The sequence below is a fragment of the Silurus meridionalis genome, chromosome 5 (genome assembly GCF_014805685.1).
Source record: "Silurus meridionalis isolate SWU-2019-XX chromosome 5, ASM1480568v1, whole genome shotgun sequence".
Lineage (NCBI taxonomy): Eukaryota > Metazoa > Chordata > Actinopteri > Siluriformes > Siluridae > Silurus > Silurus meridionalis.
In genome coordinates, this window is record NC_060888.1 from 7,645,411 (window position 1) to 7,670,178 (window position 24,768).

Genomic DNA, 24,768 nt, shown 5'->3' on the forward strand with positions numbered 1-24,768 from the left:
AAGTCCGTCTTCTCCTGGTAGCTCCAAGGTGGCCGAGCAAACCATGGTTCACAGACCTGGTAGCGCTCCTCGAGCACCCTTCATGGGAGATTACTCTGAGGAGATCTCCTTTCCCAGCTCAGGGGTGCCATATTTCACCCCCACCCCCATGAGGGGGCACAGCTCCGAGGTTTTGGTCTCTCCAACTAGATGGTAGAGACCATTCTCCACTTCAGAGCTCCATCCACGAGGAGGTCATATGCCGCCAGGTGGCGTCTGTTCTGCTTGTGGTGTTACTCTAGGCAGGGACTGGTCAGTCTGGCATGATTGGACACTCACTACGAAAGCGTTACGATGCAGCTCAAGTTCCTGAAAAGGAACGTCTCTAGATTATGTATGTAACCCTAGTTCCCTGAGGGAACAAGATGCTGCGTCTCTATGCCACACCTCTGGAATTCCTGCAGCTCTTCCTTCTCCCTTACAGAAACTGGCACTGCCTCACTCGATATGCATTTTATACTTCCTGTTCATGACGTCACCCCACTGGTGACGGCCAGCGTCCAATTTTAGACTGATTACACACATTATTTCAGAGCGTAATAACTCAGGCGTATTCCCAAAGCATTTCAATGCAGCATCTCATTCCCTCAAGGAACTAGGGTTACATACCTAAACTAGAGACGTTTTTTAACCACATCAAATAGGAAAGGATAAATAAAAGAGACTGCATATACAGTTGAAACCAGATATTTACATACACTTCAGAAAAAAACACAAAAACTTTTATTACTTTACTGACATACATTAATTCTGTCACGGTTGCGGAGTGACTGAAGCAAAACCCCAGGTTAGTGAAGAAAGGGGTAGCGCAACAGGTAAACAAACAGTAGTAGTAGAAGTAGAAGTAGTAGAAGTAGTAGCGCAACAGGTAAACAAACAGAAATGCCGAACAAAAAGTAAATGGTTCTCTGTAGGTATAGAGGCTGCGGTGGATGTCCACTGGAAAGTGGAATGTCGTGTAGCGAGGTCACAGTGTTCATCTACGTGAAATAGTAGAACTGACGGTGAGTGAGAGCAAGAGAGGGGTTTATGTAGGGCTGTAGCTAATGAGCCGCAGGTGCCGATACTTAGTATGATGGGGACAGACTACGTGTGTGTGTGGAGCTGAGGGATGGCTGTTTCCTGACATCATCCACCCCCCGGGTCCAGGATGTCCTGCCAGGGCACCCACGAGCGTTCCTTAGGACCGAGCCCCTCCCAGTCGACCAGGTATTCCAATACACAGCCCCTCCGGCGCGAATCGAACACCTCGCGCACTGCGTACACTGAGGGCTGGCCTAGGATGTCTGGCAGCGGAGGGTCCCTGCCAACCTCAGAAGGTGGCATAGTCGGTGCGCGAAAGGGCTTCAGAAGAGACACGTGAAACACGGGGTGAATCCGGTACCGAGGAGGGAGGTCGAGCTGGTAGAAGACCTCGTTGACCTGGCGAATCACCCGGAACGGCCCAATGAATCGGGGCTCAGTTTCCTGCACGGGAGACGGAGCCGCAGGTCCCTCGTGGAAAGCCACACCCTGTCCCCTGTACGGTAGGATGGAGACTCCAGCCGATGTGCGTCCGCATGTCTTCGCATGTCATCGAGGGCTCGACGGAGCTGGGTGTGGGCCGACTCCCACACCCGGACGCTCTCCCGGAACCAGTAATCGACGGCAGGGACGTTGGACGGTTCTGGGCGTACTCTGCCCAAGGCAGGAATTGACTCCACTCCGTCTGATCCTCATGGCAGTACGACCGTAGGTAGCTCCCTAACTCCTGGATTTTCCTCTTTGTCTGCCCGTTGGATTGAGGGTGGTAGCCGGACGACAGGTTGACCGCCACGCCGAGAAGCCGGAAGAACGCCCTCCAGACGCGTGACGTGAACTGCGGTCCGCGGTCCGACACTATTTCTTCCGGGAGACCGAAGTTCCGGAACACGTGGTGGAAGAGAGCTTCGGCGGTTTCCAGGGCAGTGGGCAGACCAGGGAGAGGTATGAAGTGGCAGGCTTTGGAGAATCAATCCACCGCCACGAGCACGCAGGTGTGACCTTCAGACCATGGCAGGTCCATAACAAAATCAATGCCTAGGTGGGACCAGGGCCATTCGGGGATCATCAGCGGGACCAGCTTACCCACAGTTAGGTGGCGTGGGACCTTGGACATGGCACAGGTCGGACAGCCCTGGACATAACGTGCCACATCCCTGTGCATGTTGGGCCACCAAAACCGGGCTTGGAGGAGAAGGAGGGTTCCCTGGCGCCCCTGGAGTGTCGTGAACGGAGTTCAACAATGCGGGACGGCAGGCTGTGGGGACGAACGTCCTGCCTTCCCGGGGGTGTGAGCTCCTGGCTTGCGGCCGAGCAGATTTCCTCTTCCTCTTACCGTTCTTGTGGTCCGTGATCACCACGAACGGATGTTTTGCTCCCTCCAGCCAGTGTCTCCACTCCTCGAGTGCCAGCTTAATGGCCCACGCGAGAGCTCTTCTGGATAGCAGCGAGATCAGAAAGGCGATCTTCGCACGGTCGGAGACCTTGCGACTGCATGGCGATGAATAGCTCTACCTGGAGTAGGAAGCCGCGGCATTCAGCCGCATCCCCGGAGAAGGAGTTCGAGAGAGCCATCGGGTTGTTGGAAAGCGGTGGAGGCGCCAGAAGTGGAGCCCGGTGGACCGGGTTAGCGGCGACCGCAGCCCGGAGCGCTCCGATGAGCTCCCGAAGAAGCTCCGCGTTTGCACCCGGCTGAGGATCTGGCTCCATCGGTAAGGCTGCGTGGTTCTTTCTTTACTCCTTCTATTTGGTAGGTCAGTTCTTCTGTCACAGTTGCAGTGTGACTGAAGCAAAACCCCAGGTTAGTGAAGAAAGAGGTTTTTACGAAGTAGTAGTGCAACAGGTAAACAAACAGAAATGCCGAACAAAAAGTCAATGGTTCTCCAGGGAGGAAGAACAGAGCGGTCTCTGGAGGTATAGAGGCCGCGGTGGATGTCCACAGGAAAGTGGAATGTCGCTGACAAAATCAGAGTAAACTTTTTCTGTTTAAGATCAATAAATATTAACATATTTTTTGCATTTGTTAAATGTCAGAATCGAGCGAGGGACAATTTTTATGTATTTTAATTATTGTTCTTTTTTTAACAACATCTTTTTGGTAAGTTGAGGTGAGTTATTGTCTTGGAGGGCACACTGTTATAAAGGTTGAAAAGTGGAAAGTAATTTAACTGAATAAATTCAGTCAGGTGTGACTTCTTAAAGCACAATACCTCTCACCACAGTAGATTCTAAGAGTTTTCTTTGTTTCCTGCTCAAAGAGACAGAAAACACAGATTTGTATCTTATATATAATTTTAATCTTCGGCGGTTGCATGCATTGTAACTGAGAAAATGGCACAAGCATTAGGTGTTCATTCAAATACAAATTTAGATATCTCAAGTTGTACTTTATAGAGTGGGGCAAAAAAGTATTTAATCAACCACCAATTGTGCAAGTTCTCCCACTGAAAATGATGAGAGAGGCCTTTAATTTTCATCATAGGTACACTTTGAGAGACTATGAGAGACAAAATGTGAAAAAGAAAATCTCGAAAATCACTGTCAAATTTTTTAAGAATTTTTTTGCAAATTATGATGGAAAATAAATATTTGGTCACCTACAAAAAAAGCAAGATTTCTGGCTTTCACAGACCTGTAACTTCTTTAAGAGGCTCCTCTGTCCTCCACTTGTTACCTGTAATAATGGAATCTGTTTGAACTCGTTACCAGTATAAGACACCTGTCCACAACCTCAAACAGACTCCAAACTCCACTATGGCCAAGACCAAAGAGCTGTCAAAGGACACCAGAAACAAAATTAAAGACCTGCACCAGGCTGGGAAGACTGAATCTGCAATAGGTAAGCAGCTTGGTGTGAAGAAATCAACTATGGGAGCAATTATTAGAAAATGGAAGACATACAAGACCACTGATAATCTCACTCGATCTGGGGCTCCACGCAAGATCTCACCCCGTGGAGTCAAAATGATCACAAGAACAGTGAGCAAAAATCCCAGAACCGCACGGGAGGACCTAGTGAATGACCTGCAGATAGCTGGGACCAAAGTAACAAAGGCTCCCATCAGTAACACACTATGCTGCCAGGGACTCAAATCCTGCAGTGCCAGACGTGTCCCCCTGCTTAAGCCAGTACATGTCCGGGCCCATCTGAAGTTTGCTAGAGAGCATTTGGATGATCCATAAGAGGATTGGGAGAATGTTATATGGTCAGATGAAACCAAAATAGAACTTCTTGGTAAAAAATTAAAATTGTCATGTTTGGAGGAGAAAGAACGCTGAGTTGCATCCAAAGAACACTATACCTACTGTGAAGCATGGGGGTGGAAACATCATGCCAGGACCAGGACGACTAATCCGTGTAAAGGAAAGAATGAACGGGGCCATGTAGCGTGAGATTTTGAGTGAAAACCTCCTTCCATTAGCAAGGGTGTTGAAGATGAAACGTGGCTGGGTCTTTCAGCATGACAATGATCCCAAACACACTGCCGGGGCAACGAAGGAGTGGCTTTGTAAGAAGCATTTCAAGGTCCTGGAGTGGCCTAGCCAGTCTCCAGATCTTAACCCCATAGAAAATCTTTGGAGGGAGTTGAAAAATCGTGTTGCCCAGTGACAGCCCCAAAACATCACTGCTCTAGAGGAGATCTGCATGGAGGAATGGGCCAAACTACCAGCAACAGTGTGTAAAAACCTAGTGGATACTTCAGAAAATGTTTGATCTCTGTCATTGCCAACAAAGGGTATATTACATTGAGGTGAACTTTTGTTATTGACCAAATACAGTCGAACCCACTTATCTTGACCTTGGTTAACTAGCCAACCCTATTAAGGAACCGCCAAATGCTCGCTTTGTCTTAGCATTTTCTAATCGGTTATGTCGATTCTTTTATGTCGCCGAACCCTAATATCTTGAGCACAAGGGGGGGCAAATTTGCCACTTAACGTCGGTTATCTCGATCGGCGCTGTGCAGCTGCAGAAGAACTCGCTGAAGTGGCGGAAAAATCAAGCCTTACAGATGCTACAGGTGTAGGATACTTTTTAGAGCTGTGTCAGAGTAAAATGACTCGAGAATTTAATGTTGACACTGGTTAGCTTTTTGTAAAAACGTACTACACCCTGCAAGTTTTTAGTGATTTTGTGAGCGATCTTTGTGTTTATAATGTTGGCGAATATAATAAAGGTTTGTATCGAGAATCGACGGTGGTTTGTATTGTATACTGGTTAATCTCTGCTGTTAGTTGGTGCACATATGCCTTTTGTTGTTAAATGTTATGCAATAAACAGGAGGGAAAAGCCGAAGTGAAAGCAAAACAGTTTATTGCAACACAGGGCAAAGCCAAACACAAACACTCGCCTTGAAAGTGAATAATCCGGTGGTGCGCTCTGGGAGCGCGGTCCACTAAGTCCCAAACCGAAAAGAGGCAGTCTGTATATATAATCCACGGGTGCGTTTGGTAGAAGCACGGCGCTGAACAGCACACGGGAGAACGTGGGATGAGCACCAAAAGCATAGAATTAACAATGGCAGGATCGGGGGAATCCGGGATGCACTTTGGGAACAAAAGACCATATACCAACAATTACGGACGGTGAGAGTGTGGAAGTGAGGTGTTTAAATAGGAGCCGGTGATGAGTGCTAAATGTGCACGATTGAAGCTGGGAGCTTCAGAGAAAGTGGAGGTTTGACAGGTGGTTTCCTGACAGTTAGCAAACATGTATGTACATTTTTATAGTATGCTTTCATCAAACAAATCGCGGCAATGCTGTTGTGTAAAAAAACCTCCAAAAACACGTGCATGTACATTCTCATTTAATAACGCACATCATGTACATAAAGAAATTTCAACCACCATCATCGGTTATCTCGACGCTTTTTGGCGTCCCCTAGGCTGGCGACATAACCGGGTTCCACTTGTACTTATTTTCCACCAAAATTTGCAAATAAATTCTTTATAAATCAGACAATGTGATTTTCAGGATTTTTTTTCTCATTCCGTCTCTCATAGTTGAAGTGTACCTTTGATGAAAATTACAGGCCTCTCTCATCTTTTTAAGTGGGAGAACTTGCACAATTGGTGGCTGACTAAATACTTTTTGCCCCACTGTATATTAATAATATACTTACATATTGATTAGCCATAACAATGAATGTAATGCCTAATTCTGTGTAGGTCCCCCTTGAGCCAATAAAACTACTTTGACCCTTTGAAGCATGGATTTCTCAAGGCTTCTGAAAAAAATTCTGTGGTACCTTACATTTATGTTTGATATTTTCGCAGACACCCTGATCTAGTGCAGCATGCAATGCAGGCTTACCTGTATGTCCACGTAATGTAAAAGAATGTGACTCATTAGGCAATGTCATTTCCATTGTAAGCACTTTTAGCAGTGGACACAGGTCAGGATGGGCACTGAGACTGGTCTGCACTGTGACTGGTCCACAGCAAGCTTTGATGCTTGTGTAATGCTGTGTGTTACGACACCTTTCTGTCATATTAAATTAATGTTTTCTGTAATTTAAACTACAAAGCATGTTCTGTGTGTCCAGAACAGACAGGCTAGCCTTAACTGTGTTATGATTTATTAGTGTATAATACACTCACTCTACATAAAAGTATTGCAGTCAAAAGACATGACTGCTCTGGAATAGAGCTTGCACTAAAGGACTATATCCTACTCTTAAAGAATAGTACTTTTAGAGATTTCTTGTCTTTTGTTTATTTCTACAGGCAAATCAATGAAGCACTACACATTTCAATGTTCAAAAACAAGTCATGGAAATTAAAGTAAATCCCAGCTGCAGATCAAGCTTCCTCCCACCTAAAGAGGGCATTTATGACTGCCTCTATTTTCCTCAGAGTTGCTATACTGTAAACCAATCCCCAATGTCGATCTTCCCAATTAGCCATTGACTTTGTGATAGACTTTTCAACATTACAAGGGATGAGTGGTAATGGTCATTATTCAGTTCAAAAAGACTGGTTTAAAAACTCCCAATAACTCATACCTTTATCTGACCTTTCATCTGTCTTTTAGGACAAATGAGAGCCTCTTCCAACATTTGTTCAGATACGCTACTTTGTACCTGTTCAGGTTTAATAGAGAAAGTGGGGGTCACACTAAGTTGAACTAAAAGTGAAGATTGAAGTTTCTGTTCTTGAAATATGTGAGGAAATACTATTTATAATAATGCTTTTTTACATGATAAAGCTTTAAGCAGCATTTGTGGATGACACGGTGAACTGTGCTCATAGACACCAATTTCTGGATGTAAAAATCATAACCATTTTGCATAAATAAATGCAATTGTAGCGTCTGCATACAATCATTTGTTGATTAGTTGGATCTCATGTCCCAGACACCCAGTTTAACCCTTAATATCTGCATATCAATTACAGAAGGGGTATAAACCCCTTCAGGTATATTGCGGGGTTTTATGTCTACATATGTTGACACAAAGGCAATAAAACAGACAGTCTCTGTTCTCTCTATTTAATTTCAAAGGACTTTCCAATGATAAGGCAGCTCACGCCATGCTGGACTCGGCTCTAGTACGTCTGGATGTGAGGTGCCCCCTCACACACAAGCACATACACATAAGGACATAAGGCACTCTGTATGATATATGCATGTGTTGTATGTATTACCCCTTAATCACATCATCCTAGCTACAATTTTGTATAGACATTAGTTACACTTTAAAGGCTTATGTCCAGGTGTATCAATGTATCTCCTCCTAAATGCTGTCTTTTACTTTTATCTTTTATATCAAAATGATCTGCTCTCTATTTAATTAAACAATTGTGTATGCTATATGGTTGTAAAGTACACTGTACTGCTTTTAATACACTTTGGATAAAACTTTATCAGTTCTTCAAACCAGCCTTAAAGATAAGATAAGATAAGATAAGATAAGATAAGATAAGATAAACCTTTATTCGTCCCACATGCAAGCAGGCCATGAACGGAGACAAAGGTTTTCCTTCTCAAAAGTTCATGCCTGGATTTGGCCATTCCACCATTGATGGGTCTGTATATGGGACCTTAAAATGTCCTGAACACCCATCAATTGTGGCTCAGTTTCTTGATGAATCCCACAACCGCTTCCGTAAACATGTTGATGTCATCAGAGCTGCACCTAAACATGTCCCAGTCTGCATCATCTAAAGCATCCTGCAGAGCAGCCACCATTTGGTCAGTCCAGCACATGACCTCCCTCTGAACCAGAGCTTTCTGCCTTTGTTTGTATACAGGCATGAGGAAGATGGCGGCATGGTCCGAGTTCTCAAACGGTGATTGTGCCTTGTAGCTGTTCTTGAATGGTGTGTAGCAGTGGTCCAGTGTCCTTTCGCCCCTGGTGAGGCAAATGGTGTGCTGCTGAAAGTTCAGTAGTGCGTGCTTATGGTTGGCACTGTTAAAGTCTCCCAACACAATGAGCTGTGCCGTGTCTGGTGTAGCGTTACTGTCTCGTGTAAATTCCATATCCCAGTGTCTGTGTCTGCTTGAAGTGGAATATAAACGGCACTGACTATGAATGAGCTGAATTCCCGAGGTAGATAAAAGGGCCGGCATTTAATGGTCAGTAGTTCCAGATTTGGTGTACAGGAGCGTGAAAGGCGAACAATGCTCATGCTTTTGCGAGCCCCTTAGCCTTTAGCTCTGTGCCAGCATGACCGATATCCCATTGTTTGGAGGTGTTAATGTTTAACAATAGATTAAATAAAAAGGGACAAGAGTTTCCATGACTAACTATAAATCATTCTAAAGGTCTAAGCCTCAAGCAGGGATTTTGGATGACTGTTTCAATGAAAACGTATAACGAATGTATTTGCTGAATGTGTGTAAGCAGTACACACAAACAACATGCATAAAAAATGCAGTACTTACACAATTATTGTAATAACGAGCCACAAAACACATCCACTGCTGCAAATTCCAGTTTATTTGGAAAGATATGGGTCCACTGAACAACATGCTGTAAAGCATTTTTGCTCCAACCAAACAATAGTGTTGTAATTTAGATAGATATTCTTTTGTTTAAGTCACAGTACTTCGATTGGTTTATTGTTTGTATATGTTTCAGAATAACTTTTGCATATAAAAAGCCACCTTGGTGGTAAAAACCAAATATGGCTGGCAGAATATAGTTTTAAAAAACAAACGAGACAACCCCCAAAAAAAAAAAAAACAGTAAAAGAGCCTGAATCTTGTACTCTCTTGTAATCTTGTAATTTTAGTATACATTCTATAGGCAGGTGCTGTGACGTTCTGCACCACATTATGTAAACAAAAGCATTATGGAAACAAAATGATTGAAGGAAAATTTAGCTAATGAGTGCAGGATTTTAACAATACTGTATATAGGAGGATTTTATTCCCCACGTGGGTGAGTTCTTAGTTTTATTAGTCTTTTAAATCTCTTAGTGGTCAAAGTGTGTAGCACATACTTCGTGTTTCACCAGGAAGTGGATACAGTTCTCGATCTGCACAAACAGCTGTTTCCAGCTCATGCTAACTGGGCTTGGTTAAAAAATAAATAAAACAAAAAAAAATTGGACAGTCAATAAGTTTTTTTTTTAAATCTGAGATTTCCACAAAGCAGCGATAAGGAAAATATTCTTGGGGGTGGAGTAACAACAGCAAATTGGAGAACTGCATGGGGATGGAAAATCTGTCCGGACATCAATATACGAATGGCCATGACTGTAAAACAATAGCTTGTCTGGCTACCTGGCCATCAACATTACTGCCAAATCAATATCAATAGCCAAACATGTATAATAATAGCTTTTAATGGTCAGCCATTAATTAATATCGAGACTGTATGAATAGAGTATGAATGGCCACCTGAGTAGGTGGCTCTCAAACGGGGGGAGGGAGAAAATGATCAGACAGTCTCAGATAAATGATTGTAAGAATCACATCTGTCATTAAAGTCTTCATAAAATTAGAAATATAAACTCAGACATGTGGCTTTACAACCCAATACTTTTCTTGATTGCTTCAGGACTGATTTCATGTATTTATATATTAAATAAAATAATGCTCAATGAAGGAAATTTATATCCATGGCACTTCATCATCTATAACATCTTTTTGAGCAATACCAACTTTATTTGACAGTGAAGCTCAAAGTGTCTCCTTTGTTGCCAAAAATATCTAAAATTTCTATGTAGCCTACTTTTCTTGTCAGGCGGAAGAACGTGCCGGAAACTGGAGTTCAGCAGAACGTAGGTTTAAATGAATGGTAATGCAAAATGGAGGAAACGGCAAACAAAACAGTACACGAAGGTCCAGCTAGACCTGGTAATCTCAATGTGAGGCTAAGTCCGTAGAACATGCAAAGTCCTGAAAAAGGTAACAATCCTACGTGAGGCAGGTAATCCGTGGCTTGAGTTGTCCGACAATGTTCTCCAGCCTAAACTGTAGAATGGACGATGACTTGGAAGGAGAACTGAACTTAAGTAGGGTGTAGGCTGATAAGTGCCAGGTGCAGGTAGTTAGTATGATGGAGAGCTACTTGGAGTGATAGGTGGGTCTGGTAAAGGTGTGGCTGGTGGATCCCTGACAGTACCCCCTCCCCCAGGGGTGGCTCCCAACGCCCTGACCCCGGAGCACAGGAGAAAGCAGATGGGCTGCATGGAACTCCTCCAGGAGCGCTGGATCCAGTATGTCCTGCCTGGACACCCACGACCGTTCTTCGGGGGCATAGCCCTCCCAGTCCACCAGGTATTCCAGGCTCCTACCCCGACGACGAGAGTTCAGCACCTCCCGCACCAAGTAGACCGAGTGCTGGTCCAGCACCTCCGGCGAAGGGGGCCCTGCTGCCACGCCGGGGCGTAGAGTGGTTGATGGGGTGTACAGCTTCAGAAGCGACACGTGGGATGGATTTGGTACTGGGGGTTCCAGCCGATAAGCCGCCTCATTGATTTGCCTCTCGATCCTGAAGGGCCCAATGAACCTGGGGCTCAATTTCTGGCACACCTGGGTATGTGCGGTCTCCCATACTTTGACACTCTCCCGGAACCAGTGGTCCACCACGGGCACGTAGGAAGGATCATCGGACCAAGAAACAGCGGGGGTTGGAACCCTAGCACGCACTGAAAAGGCGCGAGTCCGGTAGCGGCCTGGTGCAAGGAGTTCTGCGCGTACTCCACCCAGAGTAGAAATCGGCTCAACTCTACCTGGTTCTGGTGGGAATAAGTCCTCAAGTACCTTCCCAGTTCCTGTATCCTCCGCTCGGTTTGTCCGTTAGATTGGGGTAGTAACCGGACGACAGATTGACTGTGACTCCCAGTAGTTGAAAGAACGCCTTACAGACATGTGAGGTGAACTGCCACGGTCAGACATCTCTTCCGGGAGACCGAAGTTACGGAAAATGTGCTGGAAGAGAGATTCTGCGGTTTTCAGGGCCAAGGGGAGGCCTTAAAGGGGGATGAAGCAGCAGGCCTTGGAGAACCATTCCACAACCAGCAGAACACAGGTATATCCTTCTGATCATGGCAAGTTCGTCACAAAGTCGATGCCGATATGTGACCATGGGGAGTTGGGGAGTAGGCAGGGGGACTAGTTTCCCACGGGCAAGTGTCGGGGGGTCTTTCAAATGGCACAGATGCTGCATCCCTGGACGAATTCCGCGACTGCTTTGCTCATCCCTGGCCACCAGTACTAAGTTCGAGCCAAGTGGAGGGTCTGCCTCCTGCCCGGGTGCCCCGAGCCAGGGACTTCGTGTATTGCTCTCAGTAGGGCTTGTCGACACTCCAGGGGGACGTAGGTCTATCTTGCTTGCCGGGGGTTCAGTCTCTTGGCCTCGTGGAGATACTGGAGGTTTTTGTGATCAGTGACGACGGTGAATGGGTGTGTGGCCCCCTCCAGCCAGTGTCTCCACTCCTCCAGGGCCAGTTTGATGGCAAGGAGCTCTCGGTTACCGATGTTTTTTTTTTTGGCCAAGGACAACTTCTTGCAGGGGTGAAGTCGAGGTGAGAGCTACTTGGAGTGATAGTTGGGTCTGGTGAAGGTGTGGCTGGTGGATCCCTGACATTTCTCAGGAACTGTTAAAATTTAAAGTTAGGTAGGTCAGGACAGTTCTGTTACACAAACTGTTTTGGTGTTGTGTCTGTCCTTGACACAATCTACATGGTGTCAGAAGTGATACAACATGGCTCAAGGACTCAGTCTTATTGATTCGCTAATTTTCGACGAGCATATAGCTCACAGCTGGAGCAAATTTGAAAAGGAATGGTGAATATATTGCAATGCTGGTCTGTCAGACAAATTAAATAAAGTGCATGCATATACTCTGCTGAATTTAGCAGGTCCCGACACGGTGGAAAAATCTGAGGCTTTCACATTCTCTGAGGAAGATCCTGCTGTATTACTGCAGAAGTTTGCTGAACCCTGCTTGCCCACAATGAGTATAATAATGGACAGACATGTCTTCAACACCACCAATCAAAAGCCTGGTGAGTCTATTCAGTCGTATGTTTTCACACTCAAAATACTGGGCAAAAAAATGTGACTATGGAACTTTAAACGATAAGCTAATACACAACTGCGTCGTTTGTGGAATTTAAAGTGGAAAAAAAGCTCATGCTGGACTCAGCAGTCAATATATGTTTATTACGTGAACAGTCCGAGAAGAGCACGAAAGAACTAAAACAGGAGGCTGATGTATGTGTTGTGCAAGATCGCTGCATAAACTGTAACAGATACCACGCCCCTGACAAACTTAATGCTTTGCTTTCCAGAAACAGTGCAACAATTGTGGTAAATGGAACCATTTTGCAAAGTGCTGTAGATCAGCTCCATCACTTAAAACAGCTCTTCTTCTCCAGACGTACAAGAGCTCTTCGTCCAGAGCTGAAAGACAGGCTGAAGCCATCTCTATGCCGTGATATCAAGGCTGTGTTGACCTGAAGGAGAGAGGAGAGCAAAGCAGGCTATGATTGCAAAGCCCACACCCTCCCGTCTTTACAACGGGGTCAGACAGTTAGAATGCAGACATCTCGGGATTTTGACAAACTGGCCATTGTACAGGGCCCTGCTTCTGAATATAATTATATTATTATTATTATGTTCTTTTGGCACATTCTTCACCTCCTACAATCCCCCAGTCATCTGCACTGTTGCCATCTCAGAGTGAAGCATCTGCCACTGCCCAGTCTTTAGTGACTCGTTCAGAGAGGGTCAGTCGCCCCAACCCACATAATAAGGATTACTTCACTAGTTAAGGACAGATATTCTTCTGCTTTTCTTTTGCAACGATGCGGTTTTATGTCATGCTGTTCTCATGCTCCAGTTAGCTTTAAATGTTATGTTTAATCAGAATGTTATAGGACCCACTCATAGTGGCGGACACACTCTCGATTTGTTGTTAACATTTGGATTAAAAATAAAAAACTTAATCATAATAGTCATAATTCCACAGTCTGAAGCTATTTCAGACCATTATCTGAACTCGTTCAAAATTTGCCTCAGTCATTGCATTTCTACCTCACCACGTTGCCGTGTTAAGCGTACTTTCACGTCAGCTACAGCACCGCGTTTTATTAATAATCTTCCCGAAATTACGATATTAGATAGATCTCCGTCAGACCCCGCAGAGTTCGACTGGGCCACTGAACATCTAGATGCAACGTTACGTTACACTCTAGAAGATGTAGCGCCCCCTAAGACCAAAATGATCAGAAAAAAATAGCACAGTGGTATAATGATCATACACGCACCTTAAAACAGACCACTCGAAAATTAGAACGTAAATGGCGTCAAACAAAATTAACAGTATTTCAAATAGCATGGAAGGAGAGCCTCTTACATTATAGAAAATCTCTTAGTGCTGCTAGATCAGCATATTTCTCCACCCTCATAGAAAATAAGCATAATACTAGATTTTTATTCAGCACGGTAGCAAAATTAACAGGAAATAAAAGCACTGCACTAACATGCACACCATCATTAGGTAGTAATGATTTCATGAAATTTTTTAAAAATAAAATTGAAAACATCAGGCAAGAAATCCAGACGTTTAATATAAATCCAAATTATTTTACAAGTAACCCTGTAGACAGCAGTGTCATTATAGCAGACAATCAACTACAAAGCTTCACTCCTATTCATGAGAATGACTTAATTTCATTAATCTCCTCATCAAAATCATCAACCTGCATTCTCGATCCCTTGCCGACAAGTTTCTTTAAACAGATAGCTCCAGAGGTAATTGAACCTGTTTTAAAAATAATTAACTCTTCCATTAGCACTGGTTATGTACCAAAATCCTTTAAACTGGCAGTTATCCACCCCCTTATTAAGAAACCTGACCTTGACCCATGTCAGTTATCCAACTACAGACCAATATCAAATCTCCCCTTTATATCCAAAATTTTAGAAAAGGTTGTAGCACAGCAGTTACGCTCACATCTACTTATGAATAACATTTATGAAATGTATCAGTCAGGATTTCGGCCTCATCATAGCACAGAGACGGCGCTAGTTAAGGTGGTAAATGACCTGTTATTGGCCTCTGATCAGGGTTTTGTCTCCTTACTTGTTTTGCTCGACCTTAGTGCAGCTTTTGACACCATTGATCACACTATACTGCTTGCTAGACTTGAGAACGTTGTTGGAATAAAGGAACAGCTCTCTTGGCTCAGGTCTTATTTGACTGATCGCTATCAGTTTGTTGATGTAAATGGTGAGTTCTCCACACTCTATGAGGTAAAGTTTGGTGTTCCTCAAGGATCTGTCTTAGGCCCACTGCTTTTCTCTTTATATATGCTGCCTCTTGGTGAAATCATTCATAAACATGGTATTCGCTTCCATTGCTATGCTGATGATACACAGTTGTATATTTTAGCAAAACCAGATGAGGGAGATCAGCTTAACAATGTTGAGTGTGTAAAGGACATTAGACAGTGGATGCTTAATAACTTTCTTCTGCTCAACTCAGATAAGACGGAAGTACTTTTACTAGAACCACATGCAGCTAGAAGTAAACTTTCCGATTACGTAGCATCTCTGGATGGTGTTTCTGTTTCAGCATGTACGGCTGTCAAAGACCTTGGTGTGATTATTGACCCGAGTCTTTCCTTTGAGTCTCACGTGAATAATCTTTCCAGGATCACCTTCTTTCACCTTAGAAATATTGCTAAAATTAGAAATATGATGTTACAGGATGCAGAAAAACTAGTTCATGCTTTTGTTACTTCTAGATTAGACTACTGTAATGCTTTACTGTCTGGGTGTGCGAGTAAGTGCATAAATAAGCTTCAGTTAGTCCAGAATGCAGCAGCAAGGGTCCTCACTAGATCTAGGAAATATGACCACATCACCCCTGTTTTAATCAGTCTACACTGGCTCCCAATCAAATCTCGCATTGATTATAAAATATTACTACTGACGTATAAAGCACTTAACGGTCTCGCACCACAGTATCTGAGTGAACTTCTGTACCAGTATGATCCTCCACGCCTACTTAGATCAAAAGGTGCTGGCTATCTGTTGGTTCCTCAAATAATGAAGACTACAGCAGGGGGCAGATCTTTCTCTTATAAAGCCCCACAGTTATGGAACAGCCTTCCAACCAGTGTTCGGGACTCGGACACAGTCTCAGTGTTCAAGTCGAGGTTGAAAACTTATTTAGTCAAGCCTTTTATCAGTAGATTTTTCTTAGGTAAAGGCTCAGATCTGGAGGGAACATGGATATAGAGTGTTTGGTGAACTGGTATATTTGTATGCTGTCATCCCCTCACATTCACACGTTCACTCGGGTTTGTTGACGGTGGTGTGGTGGGTCGTCTCTTATCCCAGAGATCCCTCGTGTCTGTGTTGCCTTCTGGTTCTCCCTTTTAGTTATGCTGCCATAGCGATTCTTGCCTGAGTCCAAACTGCACAGTGACATTAACTTTCATACACCAATAGGGACACTTAATAATCCATATCCTTCTCTTCCCGTCACCCTCTCTCTCTCTCTCTCTCTCTCTCTCTCTCTCTCTCGGTCAAGTTAAACATGCTCCTGAGGCTCCAGTGACCACTGTTCCAGCCCCTCTCCCCTCCGCGGATCTTCACACTTCTGTGCAGCTTGGGACGGTCTCTCATCAACACCTTGGGTGGTTCCATGTAATTCCGGAGTAGAACGGGTGCTTTGAGGACGGATTGGACTGTAGTTGGTGTCGGCGGTCTGCTGCACTGACTGGGGAGTGCAGTTTGCTTCTGATCGCCATCACTGTACCCCGCAGCATTGTATATATGCTTTAAATGGACATTTGGTGCAACCCAGATGAGGATGGGTTCCCTCTTGAGTCTGGTTCCTCTCAAGGTTTCTTCCTTATGCCATCTCGGGGAGTTTTTCCTTGCCACAGTTGCTCATCAGGGACAAACTTACTTACAAAGAACATATTTACGTTTAATCACCACATTATCTGTGTAAAGCTGCTTTTAGACAATGTTCATTGTTAAAAGCACTATGCAAATAAAAATGAATTGAATTGAATTGAATTGAATGCTCAGTTGTTAATCACTAGCTTAAGGGGAGGGATGTAGAGTGATTAAATGTGGCATAGCCCTTTAAGGAGTAGGCGGGGTTTCAGGGGTTAGGTGAGATATAGATGAAAGAAGACGTGTAGAGGGAGAAACAAGAAGGAGGAAATAAAATGCATTCTGTTACACAAACTGTTTTGGTGTTGTGTCTGTCCTTGACACAATCTACAATGAGTAAAGCCCCATGAGTAACCAGAGCTTCAGGGATGTTTAAAGAATGTAAATAAAGCTCGTCAGATTGTCATTATACTGCCTGATTAGCAAACTAAATGCTTAAATGTGAGACTTTTTTCAAAATGTAAAGGGTTGCTCAGCTTCTTCCTCCCACTTCGTGAATACACAGCATATCCCGTCAGCTCTCATACGCTAAACCATTCATAACAGAGGCACAATCAAGATTGGTCTGTCTTCCTTTAGGCAGTAGGGGTTTTCATTTTTTTTTTCTTTGAGAATTTTCATCCATGCAGGCTGCTGAGATGGCAGTCCAGCTATGTTCCCACAGGACATTCTCTACATTAAGCAGTTGTTAATGTTCCTAGTGTATTTCCTAGAGTGTGTATAATATATATATATATATATATATATATATATATATATATATATATATATATATATATATTGTGCAAAAGTGTTTGGTAATGTAAAAAAAAAATGCCGCAAAGTGCAAATACAATTGTTAATACTCAAATCAAATCAGTAATTTTTTTGCTGTGACAACCTGTGCCTTCGAAACATTTAGAAACAATTCTTTTTGCTTCATCAATTTCACTTGCACACAGTTTCTAAAGGAATTTGGCAGGTAGGAAATAACCACAGATCCTTTGTGGATGTAGGCTGCCTCAAATCCTCCTGATTCTTCATATAATCCAAGACAGACTGTTGAGGCACTCTGGGGCACTCGGGCCAAACCATCACTTCCATGACTCCTGGTTCTTCTCTGTGTTGACAGTATTTCTTTAAAGCTATGTCACTGTCTGTATGCTTGGGGATGGGGAGGACAGGTGTAACTAATTAGTAGCAGGGAGAGGCTGAGTGAGAGTGTAAGCCTTGGAGGGAGGTGTGGCTGGTGGTTCTCTGACATTACCCCCTCCTCCAGGGGTGGCTCCTGATGCCCCAATCCCACCTTCACCAGGTGGCCCGGGCACTCCAAGAAAGGCCTTGCAACCCATCCAGGGTGGGTGGAGGAGGCTTGGAGGGAGGAAGTCTTGGAAAGGCACGCAAAACCTGGGGCATGAGGAAGGTCAGGTGCTAGTGGCAGACACCGCAGAACTTGCTGCAAACTGCCACTGGGTGGAACACCTTTGCCGGTCTATGACCACCCTAATAGCCACCGGAAGACATCTCTTGCTTACCCTGTCCAAAATACCTGACAAAGGGAGAAGGTCGTGTTGCTGGACGCACCACTCTCTCCTTCGGCCTTGTTCGGCGACGCCGTTGATTTGGTAGTCGACAGGTTCCAGGAGTCCAAGAGACAATTGCCAGCGTTGCAGCGGTATCTTCCACACCGCTCTCATGGGACTGCTCGGCGGGTGCAGCCCCAACCCCAACCCAGCACTTCGCACCACCAAGTGCGGAGACAGAGCTCTCCCCTTGTGCGGGATCCCGCATGGCGCCCTGGGTCAAAGCCCTGTGAGGTGATGGATCTGAGGACTGTCATCTCCAGGAAGAGGGCTTTGGCCAAAAGGTCTTGGCCTGAACTGGGGAGGGATGACTGCAGGGCATGTAGCACCGCTTCTTTCGGTGCCTGTTTCCCTCCGGCCCCTTCAGGGACCTGTTTTGTTATCCCTGCCATGAAATGTGTTTTAGGGCATGGCCAGCTCCAACAAGCTCCCTCCTTGGGTTCTGCCCAGCATCATTGTGGACCAGGAGGTCTTGTCTTTACAGCCACGTCTGGGAACTGCCCTGGCTATAGCAACACCGAAGGTCAGTCTAGAGAGACTGATTACCCTTAAAAGAGAACCTGGCAGCCTGGATAGCTTTGCCAGACGTGTCCTAGTGGGTCCTGCGCACTGTAGAGCAAGGCTATGCAATTCAGTTTGGGGCTTGCCCGCCCCGGTTCAACAGGCTCGTTTCCACTCTGGTGAGAAGCGAGCAGGCTCTGGTCTAGGAACGAGAAGTAAACACTCTCCTGAGGAAGGAGGCTATCGAGGTGGTCCCTCCATCAGACAGGGAGTTCGGGTTCTACAGCCTATCCTAGATCAACATCAGCTAAACCGCTCTTTTATGAGGCTCCGGTTCAAGATGCTGACCCTCAAGCAGGTTGTGTCTCAGATCCGAGGACTGGTTTGTCTGATAGATCTGAAGAATCTATATCCTCAATTATATATACGATTGGTTGACATTAGCTCGATCAGAGCAGTTAGCGGTCCAGCATTGAGATGTCGTTCTCGCTCACATGAAGGAGCTGGGGTTTCGGCTGAATGCTGGGAAGAGTGTGCTTTCTCCATCATGAAGAACCACCAGTCTCAGTGCCATATGGGATTCAACGACTATGTGCACGCAGCTTTTCTTCTGCTCACAATGCGTCCATCCTCACGCCGGTCAGGAAGATCAGAGAACTGCAGTTACTCACTGTCAGGCAGATCCAGAGACTGCTTGGGTTCATGTCAGCAGTGTCAAATGTTATTCCACTTGGCCTTCTGTACATGAGACCCATTCACTGGTGGCTCAGAGCCCAAGGGTTTTCTTAGAAAGGCAATCCCCTCCACACAATCAAGGTCACATGGCGATGCCTACGTGCCTTAGATGCATGGAGAGATCCCGGGTTCCTACTTCAAGGCCCCGTGTTTGGGGTCCCCGGTCGTCGCATAGTGCTCACGACAGATGCGTCCCTCACTGGGTTGCAATCATGAGTGGCCACTCTGAACAGGGTCAGTGGGGGAGTGCCAATCTGCAGTGGCACATCAATTGCCTAAAAATGTTGGCTGTGCTTCTGGCTTTAAAGCACTTTCTTCCAGACCTCAGAGGCCATCACGTGTTGATCCGCTCAGACAACACCTCGGTGGTCTCATATCTCAACCACTAGGGGGTCTGCACTCGCGCCCACTGTACAGGCTGGCATGCCAGATCCTTCTCCGAGCCCAGGGGAAGCTCCACTCCCTCAGAGCAGCTTATATCCCAGGCCGTTTGAACGAAGCAGCAGACATCCTGTCGAAACAGGTGTCCAAGCCAGGTGGTGGAGCAATGTTCGGCTCTAATTGATTCTCTCTCTTTTTCTCTGTTTTTCTCTGCAGCAGCATAGATGAATAATGTCAAACCGGTGGACTCTACAGTTTTGAAGAATTTTCCTTTGGTCCAGAGACTCCCTCCTGGGCTCACACACCTCAGATCCTACAAGGTGCATCTCTCTCTCTCTCTCTCATGCCCATGCTCTAATAGACAAATCTCCATGCACATCCATTCATGCTCCCACGTGTTTTCACTTCTCCCTTTTCTCACACACTACCAACTTTGTAAATAAAATACCCTAGTAAGTGCGAGGCATTATGATATCTTTCTTTCGGGCTGCTCCCATTAGTGGTCTCCACAGAGGATTATCATTCGTCTCCATGCTACTCTGTCCTCTACATCTGCCTTTTTCACGCCAGCTAGCTGCATGTCTTTCTTCACCACATCCATCAATCTGGTTTTCGGCCTTCCTCTTTTTCTCCTTCCTGGTGGCTCTATCCTCAGCGTTTTCCTGCCGATATACCCCATGTCCCTCCTCTGCACATGTCCAAACCATCTCAATCTAGCCTCCCTTACCTTGTCCCCAAAACATCCTACATGCGCCGTCCCTTTAATAAACTAATTTCTGATCCTGTCCATTGTCATCACTCCCAAAGAAAAATCAACATCATCTGCTCTGCTACCTCCAGCTCCACCTCCTTTCTTTTAGTCAACGCCACTGTCTCTTAACCATACAACACCTGCTCCACCTGCTCCCTTCTCTCACCACAAATCACAATATCATCCACAAACATCATAGTCTATGGAGACTCATGTCTGACCTCATCCATCAACCTGTCCATCACCAATGCAAAACAGAAAAGGTCTTAGATCCGATCCTTAATGCAATCCAACCTCCAGCTTAAACCAGTCTGTTGTTTCTATTGCACACTTCATTGCTGTCACACTGTCCTCATACATGTCCTGCACCACCCTCACATATTTCTCTGACACACCTGACATCCTCTTACAATACCACAACTCCTTTCTCAGCACCCTGTCATACGCTTTCTCTAAATCCATATTTGGCAGATAACACACAATGCAACTCCATCTCCATACTTCTCCATCAACATTCTCAAGGCAAATAATGCATCTGTGGTACACATCCTAGGCATGAAACCATACTGTTACTCACAGATGGTCACCTCTTTCCTCAGCCTGGCTTCCACTTCTCTTTCCCATAACTTCATGGTGTGACTGATCAACTTTATTCCCCTGTAGTTACTGCAGGTCTGCTGCTGATCACCCTTAATCTTAAAAACCAGTACCAGCACACTCCTGTCAATTCCTCAGGCATCCTCTTACCTTCCAAAATATTGTTGAACAATCTTTTTAAAAACTTTACTGCCATCTCTCCTAAACATCTCTATGCTTTTACTGATATGTCATCTGGTCCTATCAAATTTCCACTCTTCATCCTCTTAATCGCTGCTCTCACTTCTTCCTTACTTATCCTATCCACTTCCTGCTTCACCATCTTCACATCATCCAACCTTCTTTTTCTCATTTTCCTTATTCATCAGCTGCTCAAAATACTTCCTCCACCTTCTCAACACACTCTCCTCACTAGTCAATACATTTCCATCTCCATGCTTTATTGGTCTAAATTTCAGCACATCCTTCCCAGCTCAGTCCCTTTGCCTGGCCAATCGGTATAAATCCTTTTCTCTTTACTTAGTGTCCATCTTCTCAAACAGCTCCTTATATGCCTTTTTCCTGGCTTTCGCCACATCCCTCTTCACCTGTTGCTGCATCAGTTGTACTCCTCCCTACTTTTCTCATCTCTCTGCTGATCCCTTCTGTTTTGCCAACCTCTTTCTCCTTTTGCTCTCCTGCACTTCCTTATTAAACCACCACGTCTCTTTGTCTTCTTTTCTATTTCCAGATGTCACAAGTACCTTTCTAGCTGTCTCCCTTATCACTTCTGCATTAGTTGCCCAATCATCCAGCATCTCTTCACCTCTTCCCTGAACCTCACACTACAGTCTTCCTTCTTCAGTTTCCACTATCTTATTCTTTTTTCAGTCCTTACTCTCCTTCTCTTATTTTTTACCTCTAAAGCCATCCTACAGACCACCATACAATGCTGTCTAGCTACACTGTCCCCTGCCAACACTTTACAGTCTCCAATCTCCTTCAGGTTGCATCTCCTAAATAGAATATAGTCCACTGTTATGTCACCCTATGCACCTCCTCCTTTTTAAAAGACCTATTCACCAGTGCCATTTCCATCCTTTTAGCAAAATTTACCATCATCTGCCCTTCCACAAAGGAACTATAACTGGGGAAAACAGCTTCACCATTGCGAATTAAGGATCAATCCAATAATGATAAAGAACACACAGCTCCCTCCAAAGGCAGGGAGAGCACATTACATTATTCCCACATCCACCCCCTCTTTAAAATAAATTAAATTAAATTCATTTTTATTTGTATAGCACTTTTAACAATGAACATTGTGTAGCAACTACGCCACCCCTTTGAAACGAAATTGTGAGAGAGATACAAATAAAACCTATCATGCCATCTTATTTAAACAAATAAGACAAAGACCATATATTTACCTACACCAGCAGCTGTCAACATACACAGTCAGCATTGCTCAATTTATCTGCCTCTAAATAAATAAAAACAATTTTCCCACACAATCAAAATAAATCCCTTTAAATAAACAAATTAAACAAACTAAAGTAACAAACATGGCCTACCTCCTCTGGGGCGACTTCAAACACAACCAAACAAAGCAGCACTATATCCCATGTGCTTTTAAAACAGAGCCCACATTTCAAGGCCTCTTGCCCAGTGCCTGTTTAAAAAGTCTTGGGATAATTAGCCAAACACACGCCTACTAGTAGGCGCTTGCCTGGCTACAATTGTCTCAAAGCAGCTTTACACAGAAATTGTGGCGATATAAAGAACTTAAATTTTTTAAGTAAAAATTTGTCCTTGATGAGCAAGCCGGTGGCGACTGTGGCAAGGAAAAACTCCCTGAGATGGCATAAGAAACCTTGAGAGGAACCAGACTCAAGAGGAAACCCATCCCATTTCCGTGAGGTTCAAAGGAAAGAGTAGGGTCAATAATCACACCAAGGCTTTTGACTGCTGTACACACTGAGACAGAAATACCATCCAGAGATGCTACGTAATCAGAAAGTTTGCTTCTAGCTGCATGTGGTCCTAGTAAAAGTACTTCCATCTTATCTGAGTTGGGCAGAAGAAAGTTATCAAGCATCCACTGTCTAATGTCCTTTACACACTCAACATTGTTAAGCTGATCTCTTTCATCTGGCTATGCTGAAATATACAGCTGTGTATCATTAGCATAGCAATGGAAGCGAATACCATGTTTATGTATAATTTCACCCAGAGGCAGCATATATAATGAGAAAAGCAGTACGCCTAAGACAGATCCTTGCAGAACACCAAACTTTACCTCAGAGAGTGTGGAGAACCATTTACATCAACAAACTGATAGCGATCAGTCAAATAAGACCTAAGCCAGGAGAGAGCTGTTCCCTTTATTCCAACAATGTTCCCAAGTCTAGCAAGCAGTATAATATGATCAATTGGTGTCAAAACTGCACTAAGGTCGAGCAAAACAAGTAAAGAGACAAATTCCTGATCAGAGGCCAATAACAGGTCATTTACCACCTTAACTAGCGCAGTCTCTGTGTCATGATGAGGCCTAAATCCTGACTAATACATTTAAAAAATGTTCACCTGTGTTCTGCACTGCAGGCATTGGGAGAAAAGCTTCCTCCGATGGTGATTTTTAAACTCACGACGATGCCAAAAGATAAACTCTTGAGAGAAATTGTTGTGAAAGGAATGAGGAAGACACTGACCAATTACTATCTTGGTAGGCTACTGTTTAGATACAAGCTGTGTAACGGGCACTGTCTTTCGTTAAAGCCTGTACACTGTAAACCCGGATAAGTTGAATTTACTTAAGAAATTTGAGGAAACTGGTTGCCTTAAAAAAATAAGTAATGTGTAATGAAAACCTAAGTACATTTAACTTAAAATGTTAAGTACATTACACTCAATTCAAAATTGATTCAACTTGACATGTTTTGCCAAGTTAACTCCTTTGCACAATTAATACACTTAATATCTTAAGTATAATGCACCAAATACCTAGTTGTAGCTTACTTATCTTTCTTCCCCTAGTTCAGTTATCATCATTAAATTACTATTTCAGTTTTTAATCTGGTGCATTATAAATACTTATTCAGATCAAGAAATCAGATGAAACATTTGTTGAAAACACCCCGGTTAGGGGTAAAATGCTTTATTGTGAACATACACATATCGGGTTGTTTTTCTAAAAGCACAACATAAAACTAGGCACCTGGTATCAGGAGCAGTAGTGCAACGATTCAGAACACCACTTAACACTGCAAACTGATTTTCCTCAGTTTTTGGTTTGTTAATCTGAATGAAACCAGACATATCAGTGCCAATCCAATAACATAAAATAGAAAAAGTGCATAACAGTGCAAACACAACATTTTCCTAAAAGAACAACAACAAAAAATTAGGCACCTGTATCTGAAGCAGTAGTGCAATGAGTTAGAACAGCACTTTACACTGCAAACTGGCTTTTTCGCAGTTTTGGGTTTGTTAATCTGAATGAAACTAGATATATCAGTGCCAATCCAAAACAAAATATAAAAAGGGCATATCAGTGCAAACAAGTCACTTTTCTAAAAGAACAAACAATATTTCTCATATCTGGAGAAATAGTGTAACAACACCTCTTTATACTGTAAGTTGGTTTTTCAGAGTCTGAATTTTGGCTGCCAGCTCACTTTTACCCAGGTTCAACATCACCTGCTGAACAAAGCAAAAAGTGTTTTTCATGTATTTGGGATAGTCCAGGTGCAGGGCATATATCAGTCCAAAAAGGACACAGAAGGCCTGAGGAAGGTTGGCCAGGTCATCCATCACCACATTCCCTTCCAAGA

General features: G+C 44.1%; 1 long non-coding RNA gene across 1 annotated transcript; it reads right to left on the reverse strand.

Annotated features, from left to right (window-relative positions):
* Positions 1-12,655: 12,655 nt before the first annotated feature.
* Positions 12,656-22,578, reverse strand: LOC124386326. Its single transcript, XR_006925903.1, has 3 exons — positions 22,510-22,578; positions 22,366-22,418; positions 12,656-12,969 (listed from the first exon to the last, which is right to left on the reverse strand). It is a non-coding gene; the product is annotated as an uncharacterized LOC124386326 (long non-coding RNA).
* Positions 22,579-24,768: the final 2,190 nt, after the last annotated feature.